Raw genomic sequence first — 24,106 nt, forward strand, 5'->3', positions numbered from 1 at the left:
AGAGAGCACGATGGACAGATTTATAATTAGAGACAGAGTTAGAGATTGGCAGAAGCAGTGATGGAGAAATGGAATAAGTTGGAACATTGGTGGTGGGGGTGGGGGGGGGTGCGGGAATAGTCCGTCTTTTTGTGATAGTTTAATTGAAATGTATTGTGTCAATTGAAGATCAATTAGCAATGGACAGCTACAAATTTCCCGGTACAAACTCAAATACCCCTCGCCCCAATGAAGCTATGCTGGTAAAGAAACAACTCGATTCAAACCCAAACTGAACTGCAACAAATCAGCAAAGATTACTTGAAAGGCATCTGGTGATGAGCTTCAGACGAAATGTACTGGGGATGTTGCACTGAATTAGGCCGACAATGGAAGGCCCTGCGGTGATATTACGCACCACGTGTTTCTCTGCTCTAATGTTGAGAAAAGACTCGAAATTAATTGCATACAATTGCAGTTCCTCAACGGGACTTTCTCCTGCAGCTCAATATCCTCTTAACAGATCCACCGCCCATCAAGGTCAACCTGCTTCTCCTGTTCGGACTTTGACATTTCAGTTAATGGTTAGTTTTGGGGTACTGTATTAGTTTGAGGTGCTGGATTGTTTGAGGAACACTATTAGTTTGAGGTGATGTATTTGTTTGAGGAACACTATTAGTTTGAGGTGCTGTATTTGTTTGAGGAACACTATTAGTTTGAAGTGCTGTATTTGTTTGAGGTACAGTATTATTTTGAGGTACTGTATTTGTTTGAGGCACTGTATTAATTCGAGGTACAGTATTAGTTTGAGGTGCTGCGTTAGTTTGAAGTGCTGTGTTAGTTTAAGATGCTCTACTAATTTGAGGTGATATATTAGTTCGAGGTACTGTATTAGCTTGAGGTGCTGTATCAGTTTGAGGTGTTGTATTAGTTTGAGGTGTTGTATTAGTGTGAGGTGCTCTATTAGTTTGAGGTGTTCTGTTAGTGTGAGGTGCTGTATTAGTTTGAGGTGTTGTAGTAGTTTATGGTGTTGTATTATTTTCAGAATCTGTGTCATTTTGAGGTACTGTATTAGTTTGAGGTACTGTATTAGTTTGAGGTACTTTATTAGTTTGAGATACTGTATTAGATTGAGATGCTGTATTAGTTTGAGGTACTTTATTAGTTTGAGATACTGTATTAGATTGAGATGCTGTATTAGTTTGAGGTATTCGATTAGTTTCAGGCTCTGTATCGGTTTGAGGTATTTATTAGTTTGAGATGATGTATTAGTTTGAGGTACTATATTAATTTCAGGTTCTTTATCGTTTGAGGTACTTTATTAGTTTGAGCTACTGAATTAGATTAAGATGCTGTATTAGTTTGAGGTATTATATTAGTTTCAGGTTCTGTATCGGTTTGTATTAGTTTAAGGTGTTGTATTTGTTTGAGGTACTGTATTAGTATGAGACGATGTATTAGCTTGAGGTATTATATGAGTTTCAGATTCTCGATACGTTTGAGGTACTGTATTAGTTTGAGATACTGTATTAGTTTGAGAAACTCTATCAGTTTGAGGTGTTATATTAGTTTGGGGTATCTGTATTGTAAGGAAAGAGTTAGTCTTTATATTGAAGTAATATTAACCTTTAGCTTTTGCCTCTTAAGGAAGGAAGTATAAATCTCTGTTGGGAGAATAAAACTACAATCATAAGACAGATTTGCTTCATTTTATATGCATGCATATGTTTAACATAGAGACTAGTCGATTCTGAAGTCCAGAAACGCTTGGATTGCAGCTGATATCATAATACTCGTAAGTTAATTGTCCATTTGATATAAATAATTCTCTGACAATCATAACAAGGCCTTTAAATCATTCAGAGCTAGTGTTTATGTGTGTCAGACAGCCTTAGCAATTAGGGATGGGCAATAAATGCTGGCCTCGCCAGCGACGCCCACATCCCATGAACGAATAAAAAAAATCTCTGTGCTCCTCCAATTCTTGCCTCTTGCGCATCCCCGATTTTAATCGCTCCACCATTTGCGGCTGTGCCTTCAGCTGCCTCGGCCCTAAGCTCTGGAATTCCATCCTTAAACCTCTCCGCCTCTCTCTCCTTTAACACATAGCTTAAAACCTAACTCTTCGACTAAGCTTTTGGTCACCTGTCCCAATATCTCCTTATGTGGCTTAGTGTCAAGTTTTGTTTAATAACTCTTCCTGTGAAGCACTTTGTGAGGTTTTACTGCATTAAAGGTGCTATATAAATGCAGGTTGTGTCCTCTGGTTATCGACCCTCCTGCCAATGGAAATAGCTTCTCCCCATCCATTCTATCAAAATCCCCTCATAATTTTGAACACCTCGATTAAATCTCCCCTTAACCTTTTTTTTTGCTCGAAGGAGAACAATCCCAGCTTGTCCAGTCTCTCCACATAACCCATCCCTGGACACAATGCAAGACGGAGGGCTGCAACCAGGTTTGCAAATTATTGCCAGTCGGGAGCTGGACAAATCGAAAGGAACCGAAATGACAAAGAGCTTTGTGTATCTGTAGATACGCTTTGGGAAACGGAATTGGAGGCGATTAAAGGACTGACCAGACAGGCGGCCAAGACGCAGTTGAGTCGGCATGTCCCCCTGGAACAGTTACTCTGATGTTGTGGGTGAAATTAAGAGGTCGGAGCCATTTAAAGCGCTCCCAGTTACTGCAGATCAGGCATCAAAACCTGATATCAGCGTCAGGACGCTCAGAATACTTTTTCTTCATTCGTTCATGGGTTGTGGGCGTCACTGGCGAGGCCGGCATTTATTGCCCATCCCTGATTGCCCCTGAGAAGGTGGTGGTGAGCCGCCTTCTCGAATCGCTGGAGTCCGTGTGGCGAAGGTTCTCCCACAGTCCGACTCAATAACAGACAAAGCACCGGTGGGCGCGCCGGTTGCAGGAGAGCTGGTTGGCGGTGATATCGATGCTGTGAGCGAGACCAGACCGTTTCCATAAACAATGTCCCATCCTTTATTTCTGGAAAAGTAAGACTGATAGTGGACAATTGCATTTCTGTGGCTGCAACATGTAACTTTGGCTCGGTGACACGCTGCTTTAGTGTATCTCGCAAGAAAAAGCACCGGGCGGTTTCTGTGGCGCAATCGGTTAGCGCGTTCGGCTGTTAACCGAAAGGTTGGTAGTTCGAGCCCACCCAGGGACGAAAATTGCGCTTTTTTTCTTCCCACTTTCGGATTCATTGCCTCATTCTGATCGCCCTGAAGCCGGTGCCAGCTTTTCATTCCTGATCTGCAGTCACTGGCCGCACTTTAAATGGCTCCGATCTCTTCATCTCATTTCACGTTTTCTAATGTGTGATTTGGCTGCAAGAAAACATTCTGTGAACAATGTGATCTGAGCATGCCTGATTCGCCATAATTTACACTGCGGTCGGATATCAGGCACATGAAAAAAAACAGTGAAATGTTTGTGTGGGCGCGATGCTCTGGGATTCCCTGCCTGACCATCTCCACCGATCCTTCTCTGCAGCCTTCCGAAATACAGCGCAGTAAATGTATCTCTGTGAAATGAGCTCCTGGACAGTAATACGGAAATTAGTTTGGCTGAGGGGTTATATCCCTAACACGGAGTTAGCAGCATCAAGTTTCCGTAGTGTAGTGGTTATCATGTTCGCCTTACACGCGAAAAGTCCCCGGTTCGAAACCAGGCGGAAACATTTTAAAACCTTTTTCCCATTAAAAATTAGTAAATATTTAACGATTCACATTGCTGAATAATATGAACAAAGTCCATATCTCCCAGCCCTGTTAATGCAGTCCGCTGAGAGCAGGCGATGAAAGCCAGCGTGATCGTGGGGGTGAAGGCTGCTTCCAATACTGTCTCATTCCCGGTGGGATCTGGCGGAGATTTGATAAGCCCCATCGATTCAACCAAGGTGGGAGAAATGAAACGGTGTTTGAGAAACATTCATATAAATGATAACATCCAGGATCCTGTCTTCAGAGCGCGTGGTGCAAAGGTCTGACTCCAGATCAAAAGGCTGCGTGTTCACATCACATCGGGGTCAGTGTTTCTTTCACCGCTCACATGAGACTGGATCATTCCCGAATGAAGGTTTTAATTGCTTTTTCACAAAAAAACCCAGAAGTTTGGTCTAAACCCTGACTCAGTACCGACCCAATGGCAGGGAGGGGAGCGCCTGATACTCTCATTTATTTCATGCAACAAACTGACACGAACACTGGTATTGATTCAAAATTGACCTGCAGATGGACACACATATAAAAAAGACAGCCACAGAAACAGACAGCAATGACTTGCATATATTACATATATATACATATTTATATATATGTATATAGCGCCTTTAACGTGGTCAGACGATTTAAGCTCGGTGAACTTGCTTCAGCTTTCTGAAATGTACTTGTACATCCTTCAGAGGTCACGGGAAATATATTTTTTTCCCTTTCGAAAAAAGACGCGAAAAGCAGAGACATGTTTTGTTTTCAAAACGGCTGGAGAAATGGCGGACGATCATAAATTAGGAGTCGCCTTTGAAACATTTAAAGGCGACTACCTAAAAATCACTTAGTGCAAATTTCAAATCACGGTTACTATTTATTTAGGTCTGAAATAAATAACAATAAACATGTCAGTCAGCGCCCGCGGTGAGACGGTGATGAACTTGTTTGTTGTGAAGTTCACCGCTGGGCTAAAGTTGACGCCGTTCAAAAGACGTGAACACACTCAATGTAAAGGATGAGCTCATAACCAACAGGTCCCGTCATCGTCAAACACCTTCTTTCTTGTTCAATAGAGGGAGCAGAGGCGTGTACATCATCAGACACCAGCAACTTTAAGAAATGGAACAGATAAAGGCACAGATGCAAGTTCCAAATCTTTTCAATGCAAAGTTATTTCACTTTACTTAAAGTGCCGTGAGGCTGAAAACGGGTCCCAGATGATTTGCGTTCACTCGTGACTTGTTTTCCAGTGTTGGTCCGTCAGGTTTGCAATTCAATTTGTGTTGGATATTGAAGATATTTCAGGATGATTGCACAACATACCATGTGCAAAGAAACATCTTGATAACTTCAATCATCACACACTCTACATCGACGCTGCAGAGGCCCCAGCACCCCTTTCAATATTGTTTTTTTCACTCACAGTTTTCAAAAGGGAATTGGATAAACGCTTGAATGGAAACAGCAGGCGAGTGGGACTAACTGGACAGCTCTTTCAGAGAGCTGGCACAGGCACGATGGGACGAATGGCATTCGAATGGCGCTGTCCTATTCCATGATTCCATTAATAGATCAATTTCCGCCTTTCACTGAGCCTCCCTAAATGGTGCACAGTAATCGTGTCCCTGTGAAATGAATCTGAACAGTAATACGGAAATTAGCGTGGGTGAGCGGTTTGAAACTCTGGTTAGGCACCTAACAGGAAATTTCCCCTGTCAGTTTGATGAGATTATCAATTATCTCCCCCCCTTTCGATCTTAAATGTCTTTATATTTTTTTGATCTCTTCTTCCACTGTCATGCACTCAATGCTAGTCTCCCTGGTAAATACTGAAGAAAAGTGATTATTTAATATTTCTGCCATTTCGCTGTCATTGCCTGTGAGTTTGTCGTGTGTATCCCTTAGTGACCCGATTCCTATCCTAAACTTTCTTTGGCTGTTGATGTGTCCAGAATACTTTGCTTTTTTTGATATTCCTTTTTGCCTTTCTAATATTTCTTTCGACTTCTTTCCCAGTCTTTTCACATTCCCCCTCTCCTTTATTGTCCAGTGTGGGCCTTTTACTTTCGCTTCAATTTTGCCCTTATTTCTTTATTCATCCCTGGTGTGTCATTTCTGGCTAGCTTGATCTTACTTTTTAGTGGGATATATTTCTCCTGGACTCTATTAATCAGCGTTTTAAATGTTTCCACTGCTGTTCTATTTCTTTGTCCAGATCATTAATATGTCAACCATTTCACCGTTCGAAACTTCTCAAGTCACATATCCATGACAAAGCCAGTTGCTTTTGTGGGAGGAGCAAATCGACTTGCCAGTAAAATCAGCTGCAGCCCAATCCACAAATAAAATATTTCCACGTAACAGTAAAGATAACAAATGTCAGAAGTGGGATTCGAACCCACGCCTCCAGAAGAGACTGCGACCTGAACGCAGCGCCTTAGACCGCTCGGCCATTCTGACGACCGATTTCATGTTTCATTCTGCATCATTTCTGCACTGTTGGCCAGTGAAAGCATCATAAAAGTTTAAAATGGCACTCGCCTAACGTGGGGCTCGAACCCACGATTAAGAGCTTCGTGCTCTGTCCGACTGAGCTCGCAGGGCCTGAGTATTGTTCACCGCCTTATCTGTCATAACAGCAAGCAGGAGAAAGAATCCATTTCGAATTATTGCAATCAATTCTGAGGGATCGGATGAACTGTCACTTCGAAAGTCACGGATGAATCAAGGACAGTCAACATGGATTTGCCAAGGGGAGGTCGTGTCTGACTAACCTGATTGAATTTTTCGAGGAGGTGACAAGAAGGATGGATGAGGGTAGCGCAATTGATGTAGTCTACGTGGATTTTAGCAAGCCTTTTGAAAAGTTCCCACATGGCAGATTGGTCAAAAAAGTAAAGGCCCATGGGAGACAAGGGAATGCGGCTTGTTGGATCCAAAATTGGCTCAGTGGCAGGAAGTTAATGGCCGACGGGTGTTTTTGCGGCTGGAAGGCTGTTTCCAGTGGGGTGCCGCAGGGCTCGGTACTTGGTCGTTTGATTTTTGTGGTATCCATGAACGATTTGGACTTAAACGTCGGAGGCATGATAAAGACATTTGCGGGTGACACAAAAATAGGCCGTGTGGTTGATAGCGAGGTGGAAAGCTGTAGACTGTGGGGGTTCAGGCAATTTTCTGATAACAAAGCACTCAATCTATCTCTGAACGAATCTTGAACGAATACGTGTGTTTGACCCGGCACAGGCACGATGGGCCGAATGATCTCCTCTTGTGGACTAACATAATACGATGATACCAAGTGTTATCAGATGGAAAAGCAACACATTCCAAATAAAAGCAGAGAGAGGAAACTCGTCTAACAGCAAAACAGCACGTTGAGATATTGTATTTGGGAAGGATAAGGACGGATAGTTTTTCAAGGTGGTCGTCACATAGGGTATCAATTGTGACTTTGATAAGGACCATTTCATGCTGCGACAGTCTCTGGTACTGTGTGTGAGTGTGGGATTCATTCTGTATCTGTCTGTCTCTGGTACTGTGTGTGAGTGTGGGATTCATTCTGTATCTGTCAGTCTCTGGTACTGTGTGTGAGTGTGGGATTCATTCTGTATCTGTCAGTCTCTGGTACTGTGTGTGAGTGTGGGATTCATTCTGTATCTGTCAGTCTCTGGTACTGTGTGTGAGTGTGGGAGTCATTCTGTATCTGTCAGTCTCTGGTACTGTGTGTGAGTGTGGGATTCATTCTGTATCTGTCAGTCTCTGGTACTGTGTGTGAGTGTGGGATTCATTCTGTATCTGTCAGTCTCTGGTACTGTGTGTGAGTGTGGGATTCATTCTGTATCTGTCTGTCTCTGGTACTGTGTGTGAGTGTGGGATTCATTCTGCATCTGTCAGTCTCTGGTACTGTGTGTGAGTGTGGGATTCATTCTGTATCTGTCAGTCTCTGGTAGTGTGTGAGTGTGGGATTCATTCTGTATCTGTCAGTCTCTGGTACTGTGTGTGAGTGTGTGATTCATTCTTATCTGTCAGTCTCTGGTACTGTGTGTGAGTGTGGGATTCATTCTGTATCTGTCAGTCTCTGGTACTGTGTGTGAGTGTGGGATTCATTCTGTATCTGTCAGTCTCTGGTACTGTGTGTGAGTGTGGGATTCATCTGTATCTGTCAATCTCTGATACTGTGTGTGAGTTTGGAATTGATTCTGTATCTTGTCAGCAGTGTGTGTGAGAGTTTGTGATTAATTCTTTATATAAAACTGTGTGTTAGTGTGGGAATCTTTCGGTATCTGTCAGTCTCTAGTACTCCATGTGAGTGTGGGATTCATTCTGTATATACAGTCTCCAGTACTGTATGTGGGAGTTGAATTCATCCTAGATATGCAGTTACTCATACTGCATGTGATTGTGGGATTCATTCTGTATATACAGTCTCCAGTACTGTATGTGGGAGTTGAATTCATCCTAAATATGCAGTTACTCATAATGCATGTTAGTGTGGGATTCATACTGTACCTGTCAGTCTCTGGCACTGTGTGTGAGTGTGGGATTAACTGTGTGTCTGTCAGTCTCTTGTACTGTATGTGAGTTTGGGATTCCTTCTGCATCTGTGAGAGTTGGAGTCATTCTGTGTCTCTGGTACTGTCTCTGAATGTGAGATTCATTCTGTATCTGTACGTAATTATTCTGTACAGATTACATTATGGCGTTCAATATTGTAGCTTTAATATCTCGATGTTTAAATAGTTTTACTCATTTTTTAATTGGTAAATATGGACATACTTTAGGATATGATGCTGGAGGTTTTAATCCGATAATTTGTGTGCTTTTTGGAGTACTATTAAATCTGTATCTCTGTGAGTACTGTTGTGGATATTAATGTATCTTTCAAACTGATAAGGTGACATTTTTGAATTGGTATGTAATGTGTAGATCAGTCTGTAGAAATAGAATTGACACCGTATCTTTCAATCGAATATTGTATGAGATTTTTGGACTGGTATGTAATGTGTATCTCAGTCTGCACTAATAGAATTGACAATCTATCTTTAAATCTCATTCTACGAGTACATTCTGAACAAGTATCTAATTTGTTTCTCAGGTTTACTATCTTTCAATATTTCTCAATCTGATACTCTACCTGAGTTTTGGACTTGTGTGCAATTTGTATCATATGATACACTTTTCGAATGGATATTGCATGTATTAAAGTCATGTGTGAGAGTTCTGGGCTAGTATTCAATTTGAATCTCGGGGTACATTATTGGGATTCATTCTGTACCTTTGAATCGGGTACCATGTGTGATTTCTATCTGGTAATTAATTCGTAGCTAATTTTGCTCTATTGTGAGATTGACACAGTGCCTTTCACTCTGAGAGTGTGATTTTGGACTGGGATTTTTGTATCTAACTGTCAGCGGGACTGAGTTAGGGGGAATGGAACAGTGCCAGCCTCACCTACTCTGCTTGACTGTTGGATTGAAAATGTGTCTCTGGAAATTGTGATCAGTGTGGGACTGACTACTTCTGCTGTCTGAGACTGTGGAACTGATGACCTGTCTGTGTCTCTGTGCTCTGTGAGTGATAATATACTTACTGTGTGTGAGAAGGAGCTGGCTGCATTGTTCCTTCTGCCTCGGATGGAGGAAGCATCACATTTATTCTGGATCGTTCAAGGGTTTGCCTGTCGAAAGAAAATTATCTCTTGTTACTCAGGAACATGTGAGGTCGAAAATACAGAAGTGATCAGTTTAATATCTCTGTTAATGATCATTTTGAATATCCACAAATGAAATCCAGTGATACAAACAGTGTCAGTGTCTGACTCCACTGCAGTACTGCAGCACTCAGCTTCTGCATACCAGGTGTGTTGGGCAGTTTTACAACAATTTAATGACATCCAGACACGGCCCAACCCCTGCACTGATCCATGAATGGGACTACCCGATGGGGCAGGGACCTTTGTACAGGTCAGGTTTCTAATCTCCTCTCCCATGGGACTAACCGTTCAACCGAAACCAAACAGCCGCTGTTTAAAATGTGTCCTTCACACTTCTCACCTGATGCCTGCAATAGATTCTCTTTGTATAGCTCCCCACATCCTTACTGTCCGGCTCTGTTTCCACTCTTCACTGTCCAATAACAATAAACAGGGTGAGGCTGGAACTAAACCAGGACCATTCACTGCTGGTTTGGGGAGAGAAAGCAGCAATGATTTTAATAGCAGATTCTTCCCATTCTCTCTCCCTTCCCCTGGACACACCCTGTCCGCACACAGCCCGAGAATGACCTCTCCCTCCCCCCCCCCCCCCTCTCACTCCATGTTCCGGGACCAGTTCCTGATCCACTCCGCCTCTTACAAACAGCTCCCAGACTCCCCCTGAACTTCCCCCGGACTCAATGCCGATCTCTGAGCCCATCTGCGGACACGGTCCCGAAGCGATGATCTGCTGTAACGAGGCTGTTCTTTGCTCCCTTCCCCCGGGGGCCGTGATCTCTCCATTCCCGGCTGTTTGAAACCATCTTCTTCCGCTCACTGAGGGAATGGCGCCCACAATTCCCAATCCAAAAATCGATGGAAATTTTCCCCAATTGGAATTTTTCCGAGTCTGAGCAAAGGAAGTGCGGCTGGGGGAAAGGTCAGAGGGAATGGGGTCCACAGGCAGTGCTGGAACAGGCACCAGAATGGGAAACAGATGGGATTCCACCAGTGCCTAACGCTGGAATCCAGACTGACTTTACAATCTCCAACTATTAAACTAGATGTTTCCATCCCTGCTGTTTCTGACGGGGTCTTTTCATGGTAAAGAGCCTTTCAGAGATAAAGTGAGCGGCTGTGAAATCAGCCAATGGATTCTCTTCATTAATGGCCCCTATAATGTGTGACTGAGAGAGGATTTCTCAAACCAATCCTGGAGAAACATGGGAGGAAAGTGGGAGTCTGTGTATTTGCTGGGACCGTGTAGGGTTAATATCAGGCAGCAACAGTCGCAGATTAATGTAACCGGAGTGAAACTGTAGGTCACTGAGAGTAATATCGAACAGCCCTGAGCTGTAAAACTGCAGATAGTACAACAGGCATTAGAGGGTTAAATGTGGCCCATTGTTTCTGTCCCTCTCTGTACTGTCCCTGAGTGTGGGATTAATAGTGTGTCTGACCCTTGTACAATATCAGTGAGTGATGAGATTGCATCTTCTGTCACTCCAACGCGATCTTTCTGGATAAAACGGCACTTTCCCGGTCAGTCTGGAACTAATACTGTTAACGTCTGTCTGTCACTGTGTCTCACCGCTCTCTCTGTCTCTCTCACCGTGTCTGCCTCCCTCTCTCTCTCTCTGGTGCTGTATATGAAGGTGGATACTGTTATTGAGCGTGATTTGGACACAGATCGGAAGTGTAAGACTGATACTGTCTCTCTCTCTCTCTATTGCTGGACATGAAAGTGGGATACTGTCTGATATAAAATAGAGAGAATGAGATGTCCGGGCCGGGCCTCACTGTAAATGGGGATGTGTTCGGCTCCAGTCCCAGTTCATGGTCATAATCTTTCACAGATTCAGGGCGAGAGTCTCTGTGAGACGGTAACACTGGCGGAGAAACTCCGCGTCAGAACTCAAACCCCAACAGATGAGATTCTCCAAATAAGCTGGAATAAGGTGATTGTAAAACGCTGAACCCGTCTGGGAGGGGATGTGTGGGGAGATAGAACAGGGAAAAAGACTGAAATGGAGGAGCCGAGTTGACTTCTTATTGAATGGACTGTATTTAGGCAGGAATATTAACGATTTCTCATTGTAACGGGGCTTATTTGAAAGCTTCGGGTTTTGGGAATCCTTGAATATGAAGCCCGGGTCTGTCAGGGTTTGTGCGGAGCGCTGAGATTCGGTTCTATTATCGATAAACGGTTTGAAACTGTCGGATGGAGAGAACTAGAGGTGGAGTTGGAAGATCAGAGGCCACTCTCCGCTCTTTCACTCTGACTGTCTCCTCCCCTCCCGATTTCTCTGTTTAATCCCCCATATGGAACCAAAGCGGGTCGGTGGACTCTAAACACGGTTTACTCGTTAACAGGTCGAAAGGCGAGTAATGTTCCTGATCTCCTGGGCACCAGGCAATTCACTGTTATTTGTTTCTGTACAGAGTTACATTTCAGTGATTCCCCAGTGAGTTTGATGCGTTATGTGAATAATCCAACAAAATAGAACAGAAACGGAGCGAAGCGCTGAATTCCACAGATGTAGAAAGGTTAGTCGAGCAGTTCTGGTGATTCTTTACGAGCCCAGCATGGCAAGTAGTTTAAATAAATACAAGAAATCTGGTGATGTGTGGGCTGGGGTATGTAAGTCACCGTTTAAAATACCGGACTGTGGTCATTGCCCCGACTCCAGTCCCATTAATACCTCATCTCGTCCACAACGAGAAAAAAGCAGCTCAAAGCCACACTGGTAGCATGATATCAGGGTCTCCCTTCAGACAGTAACCAGCCCTTTCACAGATACAGAGGGTGGCTCTGAAAGGAGCCTTTACATCGAGTTGCATTGAAACTACAGCACAGAAACAGGCCATTCGGCCCAACTAGTCTATGCCGGCGTTTATGCTGCTCATGAGCCTCCTCCTTCCTTACTTCATCTAACCCTATCGGCATATCCTTCTATTCCTTTCTCCCTCATGTGCTGATCTATCTTCCCCTTAAATGCCTCTCTGTTATTTGCCTCAGCTACTCCTCATAGTTGCAAGTTCCACATTCCAACCACTCTCTGGGTAAAGCAATTTCTCCTGAATTCCCTATTTGATTTATTAGCGACTATTTTATATTTATTACCTGAAGGTTTGGACTCCCCACAAGTGGAAACATTTTCTCTACATCTATCCTAACAGACCCTATCATTATCTTAAAAACCTCGATCAGATCAACCCTCAGCCTTCTCTTTTCGAGTGAAACGAGACCCAGTCTGTTCAGTCTTTCCTGATAAGAATATCCTCTCATTTCTGGTATCATCCTTTTGAATCTTGATTGCACCCTCTCCAATGCCCCTATGTCTATAATATGGAGACGAGACCTGTTCGCAGTATTCCAAGTCTGGTCTAAACAAGGTTCTATACAAGTTTAACATAACTTCTTTGCTTTTCAACTCTATCCCTCTAGAAATGAATCCTACTGTTTGATTTGTCTTTTTATGACCTGATTAACCTGGGTCGCTACTTTTAGTAATTTGTGTATCTGTACCACTAGATCCCTTTGCTCCTCTATCCCGTTTAGACTCTTATTATCCAAGCAGTGTGTGACCTCCTGATTCTTCATTCTGTAAGTTTATTAATTCCCTCTTGCATTTTGATGCATTCTTCCTTTGTATTAACTAAATCCCCCAATTTGGTGTCGTCCCCAAATTTTGGAATTGTACTTCCGATTCCCGAATCCAAATCGTGAATGTAAATTGTGAAGAACAGTGGTCCCAGCAACTGGAACTCCACTTCCCACCTTTTGCCAGTCTGAGTAGCGACCCTTAACCTCTATTCTCGGCTTTCAGTTTTGTCACCAACTTACTATCCATTCAGCCACCTGACTCTGACTCCACGTGCTCTGAACTTAGCCATGAGTCGACAATGTGGTACATTATAGAAGGCCTTCGGAAAATCCAAATATATCACCTCTACTGCATTAAACTTGTCTGCACTTTCTGTTCCTTCTTCAAAGATTTCAATCAGGTTGGTCCTGTCCTTTGGGATATCAGATTAAGCCTTGGCCGGGTTACTTGCTCTTGGAGCTCACAATGCTGGTTTTCTTCGGCAGCAGCACGGCCTGGATATCAGACAACACCCTGAGCGATGGTCACCAGTCCCAGCAGCTTGTTGAGCTCCTCGTCGTTGCGGATGGCCAGCTGCAGGTGTTTGGGGATGATGCTGGTCTTCTTGATTGTCCCTGGCCGCGTTGCCGGTCACCTCGAGGATTTCAGCCGTCAGATACTCGATGCACAGCATCCAGATAGACCGGGGCTCCGGCACCCACACGTTCAGCATAGTTCCCCTTTCGCAGGAGCCTGTGAACACGGGTAACAGGGATCTGCAGTCCGGCCCGGGATGTGCGAGACTTGGCCTTGGACCGAGCTTTACCGCCGGTTTTTCCTCTTCCAGACATTTCCACAATCTCACAAACACTTTCACAAAGAATGAAGAAATCCTCCCGCACTCGCCCTTCTTATACCTTCTGGGGGAGTACAGTGGGGGCACTTGTGATGGGTCTCTCTCAGAGTGTTTACACTGCCCGCTCACCCTCACTGATATTCTATCTTTGAACTGCTGTAATATTGTCCTTTAGTAATATTGCTGCTCCTCCTCCTTTCCCTATTTCCCTGTCCTTTCTAAAGATCTTATAGACTTGAATATTAAGCTGCCATTCCTGCCCAGTTGGTAGTCAGGTCTCTGTAATGATTTAATGGAATTATTTAACTTTACTCAAAGGCTGATGTGAGCTGTGGTAAAATGTATTTCCAGCTGGTCAAGTATTGCAGGGATCGACTGTCTCTTCAGTCCGATATCAGGTGAAGAATTACTGGCTGGTGTGGAATTTCCATTGATTGGGGGTTGGTGAAATCTACTGGGCGGAAACAGGAACTGCAACAGAGCGAGAAAGGATCCGTCAGAAACCAGTGAAAATGAAGAACAAAATCCAACAGCCTGCAGTGTCTGGTCAGGATCGGATGTTTGGGAACTATTTTATTGTTGGTTATTTTTAGCGATGGTGGTATAGTGGTGAGCATAGCTGCCTTCCAAGCAGTTGACCCGGGTTCGATTCCCGGCTATCGCAGTTAAGTGTTCTTGTTAGTTTATTTCGATCAGAAACTCTTAAGTTTGCAATCGAATTTGATGCAGTTCAGTTGGATATTGTTTCCAAAACATAATCGGGTGCTGGAAATACTGAGTTACCAAGAGTCTAATGAGAGTGAGGAAGGGACATGATATGTTAGCCTTTATTGTGAGGGTGTTGGAATATAAGAGTAAGGAGGTCTTGCTGCAACTGTAGTATGAGGAAATATTGTCTAAAATTGGCCAATATTCGGTGGAGTTTAGAAGAATGAGAGTTGATCGCTTTGAAATGTATAAAATTCTTCGACGGCTTGACAGGGTAGATGCTGAGAGTCTGATTCCCCTGGCTGGAGAGTCAAGAACTAGAGCTCATAGTCTCAAGATAAGGGGTCGGCCATTTCGGACCGACATGAGGAAACATTTCTTCTCTCAGATGATTGTGAATCTTTCGAATTCTCTGCACCCCAGAGGGCTGTGGATGCTCAGTCGTTGAGTTATATTGAAAGCTGAGATCGATAGATTTTTGGACTCTTGGGGAATCAAGGGAAATGGGGATCGGGCGGGAAAGTGGAGATGAGATCGAAGATCAGCCATGATCTTATTGAATGGCGGAGCAGGCTCGATGGGACATATGGCCTATTCTGCTGCTATTTCTTATGTTCTTATTAAAGAGCTTTATTTCCAAGTGTGCTGACGACAATAATTTAGGTAGCACAGTAAACATTGTAGATGGGAGCAGACATTTGCAAAGGGACATTGATAGATTAAGTGAGTGGGTGAAACTGTGGCAGATGGAGTTCAACGTGGGGAAGTATGAGGTTATCCCTTTGGACCATAAAACGATAGATCAGTGTATTTTCTAAATGGCAAGAAGCTAGGAACTGTGGGGGAGGAGATAGATTTAGGGGTCCAATACAGAAATCACTAAAAGTGATCACTAATTCACTGAAACAATGTTAAAATGGAGATTAAATTTTGATCTTTATCTCAAGGGAATTGGAAAAAAAGCAGTGGAAGTTATGTCACCGTTATACAGAGCTCTGGTTAGGCATCATTTAGAGTTCCGTGCTCAGTTCTGGGCACCGCACTCTCTCTAATGGCTTGGAATGAGAAGGGGTTTTTCATTAAAGGAAGCTCACTGAAATACAGGGTTTTTGAAGAGTTATGATCAGAAATGGGAGCGGAGCTCATTTCCTGCTTCACACTGTTACAACACATTGAGGAGAACAGCATCAATGAAGATAAAGGGAATGAAATGAAATGTGTCACACAGTTACATCTCGCTGCTCTGTCTGACCATTTTAGTCGCTACTTCCCTGCAGAGGGATTTGAAAATTTGAAGGAAAAGCGTTGGGTGAAAGATCCTTTTGCTTTGGGAAATCCTGAATCAATAATGAGGCTAAACTTGATGCCTGAGCAAGAAAACGAGCCGGTGCGACTCATCTGTGAACACATTGAAAACACGCCACAAGTCATTCAGATTGTCATCTTTTTGGATCAGTGCTTTCAAAGAATATCCTCTGTTATGATTCGTGTTCTGTTGTTGCTGCCGTTCACAACAACCTCCCTGTGCGAAATGGGATTTTCGACTTTGACATGGTTAAAAACAAGAGAAAGAAACTCAACAGCGCACCTGATATGCGTGAAGCACTTTCATCCTGTGATCCAGATTGGAACGAGATCATGACCAACTGACAGACCCACCCCTCACATTAAGTAAGTGAAACTCAACCTGATCTTCTTTTACTGTATTTATACTGTATTTAAAATGTTTTTCAAGCAACGTCGATGTCTAATTTTAATTATTACTTGAAGTGAATTGAAGAGCGAGCATGGACTGACCTTTATTGGGATTTGATGAAAACTCCAGTCTGAAGTTATTATTGTTTGGGGTTCCTGGGGGAAGTGTTTTTCTTCCATTGTGTCACGAGAAAAATAGTTTGAGAAACTCTGTTCTACATTGTACGGTCAGTGTCTGTTCATCAAACCCGCTCTGAGTTCCTCAGTCTGTTTTTCCAGAAACGGTCTGTGGGCGACGCGGGCAATAGAACATTGACCCACAACTTGCGACTAATGGCGGCCGGAGAGCCCACAATCCAACGCGCCCCAGAAACCCCTCTATCTCTCCAAGGCGCTGATTTATCCGGCCGGCTGCCCTTGCCGCGCCTGCGCGCTGCGCCCCTTCGAATGGAGATAGACCGTATTCTATCGCGAGCGGCATTCTGGGTAAGGTCATCCGCCATTGTAAACCCATCTCGCTGATAATTCTGTGATGGGGTTTAGAAGGACGAGGTTCATCCAATCAAAAGCAAAATAATGCGGATGCTGGAAATGTGAAATATAAAGAGAAAATGCTGGAAATCCTCAGCAAGTGGAGAAAATCATCCTCAGGTTTCTGGTTGGAACTAGCAAACGTGCTTTTGGACGAAGCAGAAATTAGCTCAAGGCCGTTCTCCTAACTTTACAGACAGCCTACAGCTTAACATGTTGGTGCTGAGGCACAGGAAACCTCTTTTCCTTTCTCAAAGCTAAAAGCTTTCTGTGTCTGCCCGAACACTGCTGTTTTGCTCGAGCACTTGCCTCTGCTCACCAGCAGAGACTGCCTTTGAGTACCAACACGTCAAACCGCTTTCAGGACAAAAAGTCTTCCATCAGTCAACCAGACAGACAGGGCTCTCGCTGCTCCCTCAAGCTGGAGGCGGCTTTCCTTCCCGGTGACCTCGTCTGCCTTCCGCAGGCTCGGGCTCTTCTCAGCATCATTCACGATTACTGTGGCTTCCCGTTCTGCTGTTGCTCACTTGCTGATGTACGATATCGCCGATTGGAGCAAAGTATTGATTGTATTCAGGGAGGGGCTAACCCAAGGCAAGATTTCTCTGCTGGCCATGGAGCTGCTTGGAGGCGAGTGCAAAGCAGCAACTGTGAAGGGCAGGTACCGAGTAAATCTCCGTCAGGCCCACGTGACTGCACGAGTCGGGGTGTTCAAAACGGTGAACAATCACGAAACAAGGATCTTTGCTGCTTCCCTCCGATCGCTCAGCTGGTAGAATAGAGGATTATCGTGGAAAATAAAGCAGAGTCACCCTTTGGTTGCTGGTTTATTTCCGGCTCCAAGTAGCGAATGTGATTTTGGAATAAGAAGCAGTTAGATCAAGGCCGCTCACTGCGGCTTCCCGTTCAGCTGTTGCTCACTTGCTGATGCTCGATACCACCGATTGGAGCAAAGTATTGAATATATTCAGGGAGGGTGGCAATTCGTGGCGCTCCTTAGAGGCGAGTGTGAGGCGACCTTTGTGAAGGGCAATTCCGCCACCGCAGTTGGGGAATTAGCGCCAATAGCAGATAGTTTGCTTAACATGTGAGAAATAGCGGGATCGATATCCAATTCTCCACTCACTTTTTTACCTTGGGGAATTGTCCCAAAACAAAAATCGTGTCAGTTTTCAGCAAATCCATAACCCACGTCAATCCGAAGCTTCGCTAAAGAGAGGTCAAGGAGCAGCAAATCATTTGGTGTGCTGCAGTAAGCAAAAGTTTTTGATTTTGGTGTTTAGCAAAGATGGAAAGATGAAGTGAGACATGGAAAAAAGCTTCACAGGTCCTGATATCTTTTCTGTGGATTGAACTCAGGATTTACAAAGTTAATAAAACTAATGCATTCCTTGCTGTGTTAAGAGCGTACGAACGATGGAGACTGCCAGGCAGCAGTCACAGTTAGGACAGTTTGCAAGCTATCTAAAGTCATAAAGTAATGGATAGTTTGCAAAAACAATCCAGTCAGGGAGGAGTTGGCCAGACAATCTTCTGATTTATCATTAGACACGATATCCACTGCTCCACTGGTCTCGGGTGTGCAGAGAAAGTAGCAGCTCACACTGCCACAGCGCTGCGGTCTGAGCAGGAAATGAGTCAGTCTCGGTCATGCACACGTGACTCCACGAGTCCGGGTGTGTCAAAAGGCGCACAGTGAATATTGACCAAAGAGAGCAATCCTGGCTGCTTCCCTTCGATCGTTCAGCTGGTACAGCGGAGGACTGCAATACAATTAACAGATAAAAGTCATCCTTAGGTTTCTCGTTGGAACTAGCGAACTGGAGTAAGCAGAAATTAGCTCAAGGCCGTTTTCTTTACTTTACAGACAGCCAAAAGCTTAACATGTTGGCGCTGAGGCACAGGAGACCTCCTTTCCTTTCTGAAACCAAAAGCTTTTTGTGTCTGCCTGAAAACGACAGTTTTGCTCGAGCACTTGCCTCTGCTCACAAGCAGGGACTGCCTTTGAATAACAACACGTCAAACCGCACTCACTTTCAGGCAAATTAGCCTTCCATCAGTCAGTCAGACCGACAGACAGACAGAGCTCTCGCTGTTTCCTCAAGCTGCGGCTGCTGTTCTTTTCCAATGACCTCGTCTGCGTTCCGGAGGCTCGGGCTCTTCTCGGCATCATTCACGACAACTGTGCCTTCCCGTTCTGCGGTTGCTCACTTGCGAATACTCGATACCGCGGATTGGAGCAAAGTATTGAAAAAATTCAGGGAGGTGGCAATTCGTGGCGCTGCTTGGAGGCGAGTGTCAAGCGACTATTGTGAAGGGCAATTTGATTCGCCAGGCAGGGGAATTAGCTCAAATGGTAGAGCGCTCGCTTAGCATGCGAGAAGTAGCGGGATCGATGCCCGCATTCTCCACTCACTTTTTTGCCTTGGGGAATTGTCCCGAAACAAAAATGGTGTCAGTTTTCAGCAAATACAGAACCCACGTCAATCCGAAGCTTCGCTAAAAAGAGATCAAAGAGCAGCAAATCATTTGGTGTGCTGCAGTAAGCAAAAGCTTTTGATTTTGGTGTTTAGCAAAGATGGAAAGATGAAGTGAGATTTGGAAAAAAGCTTCACAGGTCCTGACATCTTTTCTGTGGATTGAACTCAGGATTGACAAAGTTAATAAAACTAATGGATTCCCTGCTGTGTGAAGAGCGCACGAACGGTGGAGACTGCTCGGCAGCACTGCCAATTAGGTTAGTTTGCAAGCTATCTATAGTCATAAAGTAATGGACAGTTGGCAAAAACAATCCAGTCAGGTAGGAGTTGTCCAGACAATCTTCTGATTTATCATTAGACACGATATCCACTGCTCCACTGGTCTCGGGTGTGCAGAGAAAGTAGCAGCTCACACTCCCACAGCGCTGCGGCATGAGCAGGAAATGAGTCAGTCTCGGTCATGCACACGTGACTCCACGAGTCCGGGAGTGTCAAAAGGCGCACAGTGAATATTGACCAAAGAGAGCAATCTTGGCTGCTTCCCTTCGATCGTTCAGCTGGTACAGCGGAGGACTGCAATACAATTAACAGAGAAAAGTCATCCTTAGGTTTCTGGTTGGAACTAGCGAACGTGCTTTTGGAGTAAGCAGAAATTAGCTCAAGGCCGTTTTCTTTACTTTACAGACAACCAAAAGCTTAACATGTTGGCGCTGAGGCACAGGAGACCTCCTTTCCTTTCTTAAACCTGAAAGATTTTTGAGTCTGCCCGAAAACGGCTGTTTTGCTCGAGCACTTGCCTCTGCTCACCAGCAGGGCGTACCTTTGAATAACAACACGTCAAACCGCACTCACTTTCAGGCAAATAAGCCTTCCATCAGTCAGTCAGACCGACAGACATAGCTCTCGCTGTTTCCTCAAGCTCGGGCTGCTGTTCTTTTCCGATGACCTCGTCTGCGTTCCGCAGGCTCGGGCTCTTCTCGGCATCATTCACGATTACTGTGCCTTCCCGTTCAGCGGTTGCTCACTTGCGAATCCTCGATACCGCGGATTGGAGCAAAGTATTGAGAAAATTCAGGGAGGTGGCAATTCGTGGCGCTGTTCGGAGGCGAGTGTGAAGCGACTATTGTGAAGGGCAATTAGTCTCGTTACGCAGAGGAATTAGCTCAAATGGTAGAGCGGCTCGCTTAACATGCGAGAAGTAGCGGGATCGATGCCCGCATTCTCCACTCACTTTTTTACCTTGGGGAATTGTCCCGAAACAAAAATGGTGTCAGTTTTCAGCAAATCCAGAACCCACGTCAATCCTCAGCTTCGATGAAGAGAGGTCAAGGAGCAGCAAATCATTTGGTGTGCTGCAGGAAGCAAAAGCTTTTGATTTTGGTGTTTAGCAAAGATGGAAAGATGAAGTGAGATTTGGAAAAAAGCTTCACAGGTCCTGACATCTTTTCTGTGGATTGAACTCAGGATTGACAAAGTTAATAAAACTAATGGATTCCCTGCTGTGTGAAGAGCGCACGAACGGTGGAGACTGCTCGGCAGCACTGCCAATTAGGTTAGTTTGCAAGCTATCTATAGTCATAAAGTAATGGACAGTTGGCAAAAACAATCCAGTCAGGTAGGAGTTGTCCAGACAATCTTCTGATTTATCATTAGACACGATATCCACTGCTCCACTGGTCTCGGGTGTGCAGAGAAAGTAGCAGCTCACACTCCCACAGCGCTGCGGCATGAGCAGGAAATGAGTCAGTCTCGTTCATGCACACGTGACTCCACGAGTCCGGGAGTGTCAAAAGGCGCACAGTGAATATTGACCAAAGAGAGCAATCTTGGCTGCTTCCCTTCGATCGTTCAGCTGGTACAGCGGAGGACTGCAATACAATTAACAGAGAAAAGTCATTCTTAGGTTTCTGGTTGGAACTAGCGAACGTGCTTTTGGAGTAAGCAGAAATTAGCTCAAGGCCGTTTTCTTTACTTTACAGACAACCAAAAGCTTAACATGTTGGCGCTGAGGCACAGGAGACCTCCTTTCCTTTCTTAAACCTGAAAGATTTTTGAGTCTGCCCGAAAACGGCTGTTTTGCTCGAGCACTTGCCTCTGCTCACCAGCAGGGCGTACCTTTGAATAACAACACGTCAAACCGCACTCACTTTCAGGCAAATAAGCCTTCCATCAGTCAGTCAGACCGACAGACATAGCTCTCGCTGTTTCCTCAAGCTCGGGCTGCTGTTCTTTTCCGATGACCTCGTCTGCGTTCCGCAGGCTCGGGCTCTTCTCGGCATCATTCACGATTACTGTGCCTTCCCGTTCAGCGGTTGCTCACTTGCGAATCCTCGATACCGCGGATTGGAGCAAAGTATTGAGAAAATTCAGGGAGGTGGCAATTCGTGGCGCTGTTCGGAGGCGAGTGTGAAGCGACTATTGTGAAGGGCAATTAGTCTCGTTACGCAGAGGAATTAGCTCAAATGGTAGAGCGCTCGCTTAGCATGCGAGAAGTAGCGGGATCGATGCCCGCATTCTCCACTCACTTTTTTACCTTGGGGAATTGTCCCGAAACAAAAATGGTGTCAGTTTTCAGCAAATCCAGAACCCACGTCAATCCTCAGCTTCGATGAAGAGAGATCAAGGGGCAGTAAATCTTTTGGTGTGCTGCAGTCAGCAAAAGTTTTTGATTTTGGTGTTTCGCAAAGATGGAAAGATAAAGTGAGACATGGAAAAAAACTTCACGGGTCCTGGTATCTTTTCTTTGGATTGAACTCAGGATTTACAAAGTGAATAAAACTAATGCATTTCCTGCTCTGTTAAGAGTGCACGAACGGTGGAGACTTCCAGGCAGCACTACCAATTAGGGCAATTTGCAAGCTATTAAAAGTCATAAAGTAATGGACAGTTTGCAAAAACAATCCAGTCAGGTTGGAGTTGACCAGACAATCTTCTGATTTGTCATAAGACACGGTGTCCACTGCTGCATTCGCCTCTCGGGAGTGCAGAGAAAGTAACAGCTCACACTCCCACAACGATGCGCTATGAGTTGGAACCGAGTCAGTCTCGGTCATGCACATGTGACTCCACGAGTCCGGGAGTGTCAAAAGGCGCACAATGAACATTTACCAAAGAGAGCAATCTTTGCTGCTTCCCTTTGATCGATCAGCTGGTACAGCGGAGGACTGTAATACAATTAACAGATAAAAGTCATCCTTAAGATTCTGGTTGGAACCAGCGAACGTGCATTTGGAGTAAGCAGAAATTAGCTCAAAACCGTTTTCTTTACTTTACAGACAGCCTACAGCTTAACATGTTGGCGCTGAGGCACAGGAGACCTCCGTTCCTTTCTTCAACCTGAAAGCTTTGTGCATCTGCCCGAAAACGTCTGTTTTGCTCGAGCACTTGCCTCTGCTCACCAGCAGGGCAAGTGCACCTTTGAGTAACAACACGTCAAACCGCACTGACTTTATTCCGAACAGAAGACAAACACACGTCTTCGTTCAAAAACCACCCTGCAGGTGGACACATAGTGAGATAAACACAGGGCAGCGATGCAGACAGTATCCGGAAACATCGGGAAGTAGACAAGAGAAATAGATTGAGCGCTTTGTTATCAGAAAAATGTCTGAACCTCCACGGTCAATGAAAGGGCTTTTGTTGGTCGGTTTCCCATTGAACCGGATAATTCGGGAGAATTTGGTAGATGTTTGGTTTGGTTCCCTTGACCCCACCAGCGGAAAAGGTTTGTCGATCCCACCCGACAACTCGTTTCAAAAGCCACTCTGTCCAAAGCAAATATATCTTTCCAGATTAAAAGGGAATAAAACTTGAAAAGAGCGTCACTGTGGATCAGTTTTCTCTCACTAAAAGTAAACTGTTCAATTAAGTAAAAGATGCACTTTCCAAAGAATCAGGGAACAGCCACTGTCTCCCTTTTTGGCAGGAGAAGAAAATCGATGTGAATGTTTCTGGAGACCAAGTTCCAACATAATGTTCCTGCCCGGAATCGAACTGGGGACTTCTTGCGTACAAAGCAGACGTAATAACCGCTACACTACGGAAATGGATAATATTTCACTAAACAATGGGCAACTGAATGGTGTCCTCTCTCTGCTCGCAGTTGGAATGTGTTGTTTCAAGTGCAGCAAGAGATGCAGACAGTGGCTGTTCCCCCTTTGCTTTAAAAACTCTCAGGGTGGTGGGTTTGAGCCCACGTTGGGCGAGTACCGTTTTAAACTTTTCTGCTGCTTCCACCGGTGAGCCCCAGCTCTGACACTTCCCCCACCCCCCTCTGTCTCACCGCGCACAATGGGGCCGCGCCCGGGCTGAATCTCTCCAATTAGGCTTCCGCCCCTGTCGCAGCATGAAATGTTCCTTATCAAAGTCACAATTGATACCCTATGTGACAACCACCATGTAATCTATCCCTCCTCATCCTTCTCAAATACAATATCTCACCGTGCTGTTATGCTGTTAGACTAGTTTCCTCTCTCTGCTCTTATTTGGAATGTGTTGCTTTTCCGATTGATAACACTTAGTATCATCGTATTATGTTAGTCCACAAGAGGAGATCATTCGGCCCGTCGTGCCTGTGCCGGGTCAAACGCACATTTTCGTTCAAAATTCGTTCAGGAATAGATTGAGTGCTTTGTAATCAGAAAATTGCCTGAACCCCGACAGTCCACAGCTTTCCACCTCAATATCAACCACACGGCCTATTTTTGTGTCACCCGCAAATTTCTTCATCATGCCCCCTCCGTTTAAGTCCAAATCGTTAATGTGTACCACAAAAAGCAAAGGACCAAGTACCGAGCCCTGCGGCACCCCACTGGAAACAGCCTTCCAGCCGCAAAAACACACATCGACCATTA

General features: G+C 44.7%; 4 non-coding genes across 4 annotated transcripts; 3 read left to right on the forward strand and 1 right to left on the reverse strand.

Annotated features, from left to right (window-relative positions):
- Nucleotides 1–3,089: 3,089 nt before the first annotated feature.
- trnan-guu (transfer RNA asparagine (anticodon GUU)) lies at nucleotides 3,090–3,163 on the forward strand. The gene has a single exon. It is a non-coding gene; the product is annotated as a tRNA-Asn (tRNA).
- A 440-nt stretch (nucleotides 3,164–3,603) lies between these two features.
- trnav-uac (transfer RNA valine (anticodon UAC)) lies at nucleotides 3,604–3,676 on the forward strand. The gene has a single exon. It is a non-coding gene; the product is annotated as a tRNA-Val (tRNA).
- Nucleotides 3,677–6,081: 2,405 nt separating this feature from the next.
- On the reverse strand, nucleotides 6,082–6,164 carry trnal-cag (transfer RNA leucine (anticodon CAG)). The gene has a single exon. It is a non-coding gene; the product is annotated as a tRNA-Leu (tRNA).
- An 8,267-nt stretch (nucleotides 6,165–14,431) lies between these two features.
- trnag-ucc (transfer RNA glycine (anticodon UCC)) lies at nucleotides 14,432–14,503 on the forward strand. The gene has a single exon. It is a non-coding gene; the product is annotated as a tRNA-Gly (tRNA).
- The last annotated feature ends 9,603 nt before the right edge of the window (nucleotides 14,504–24,106 follow it).

The sequence above is a fragment of the Heptranchias perlo genome, unplaced genomic scaffold (genome assembly GCF_035084215.1).
Source record: "Heptranchias perlo isolate sHepPer1 unplaced genomic scaffold, sHepPer1.hap1 HAP1_SCAFFOLD_63, whole genome shotgun sequence".
Classification (NCBI taxonomy): Eukaryota; Metazoa; Chordata; class Chondrichthyes; order Hexanchiformes; family Hexanchidae; genus Heptranchias; species Heptranchias perlo.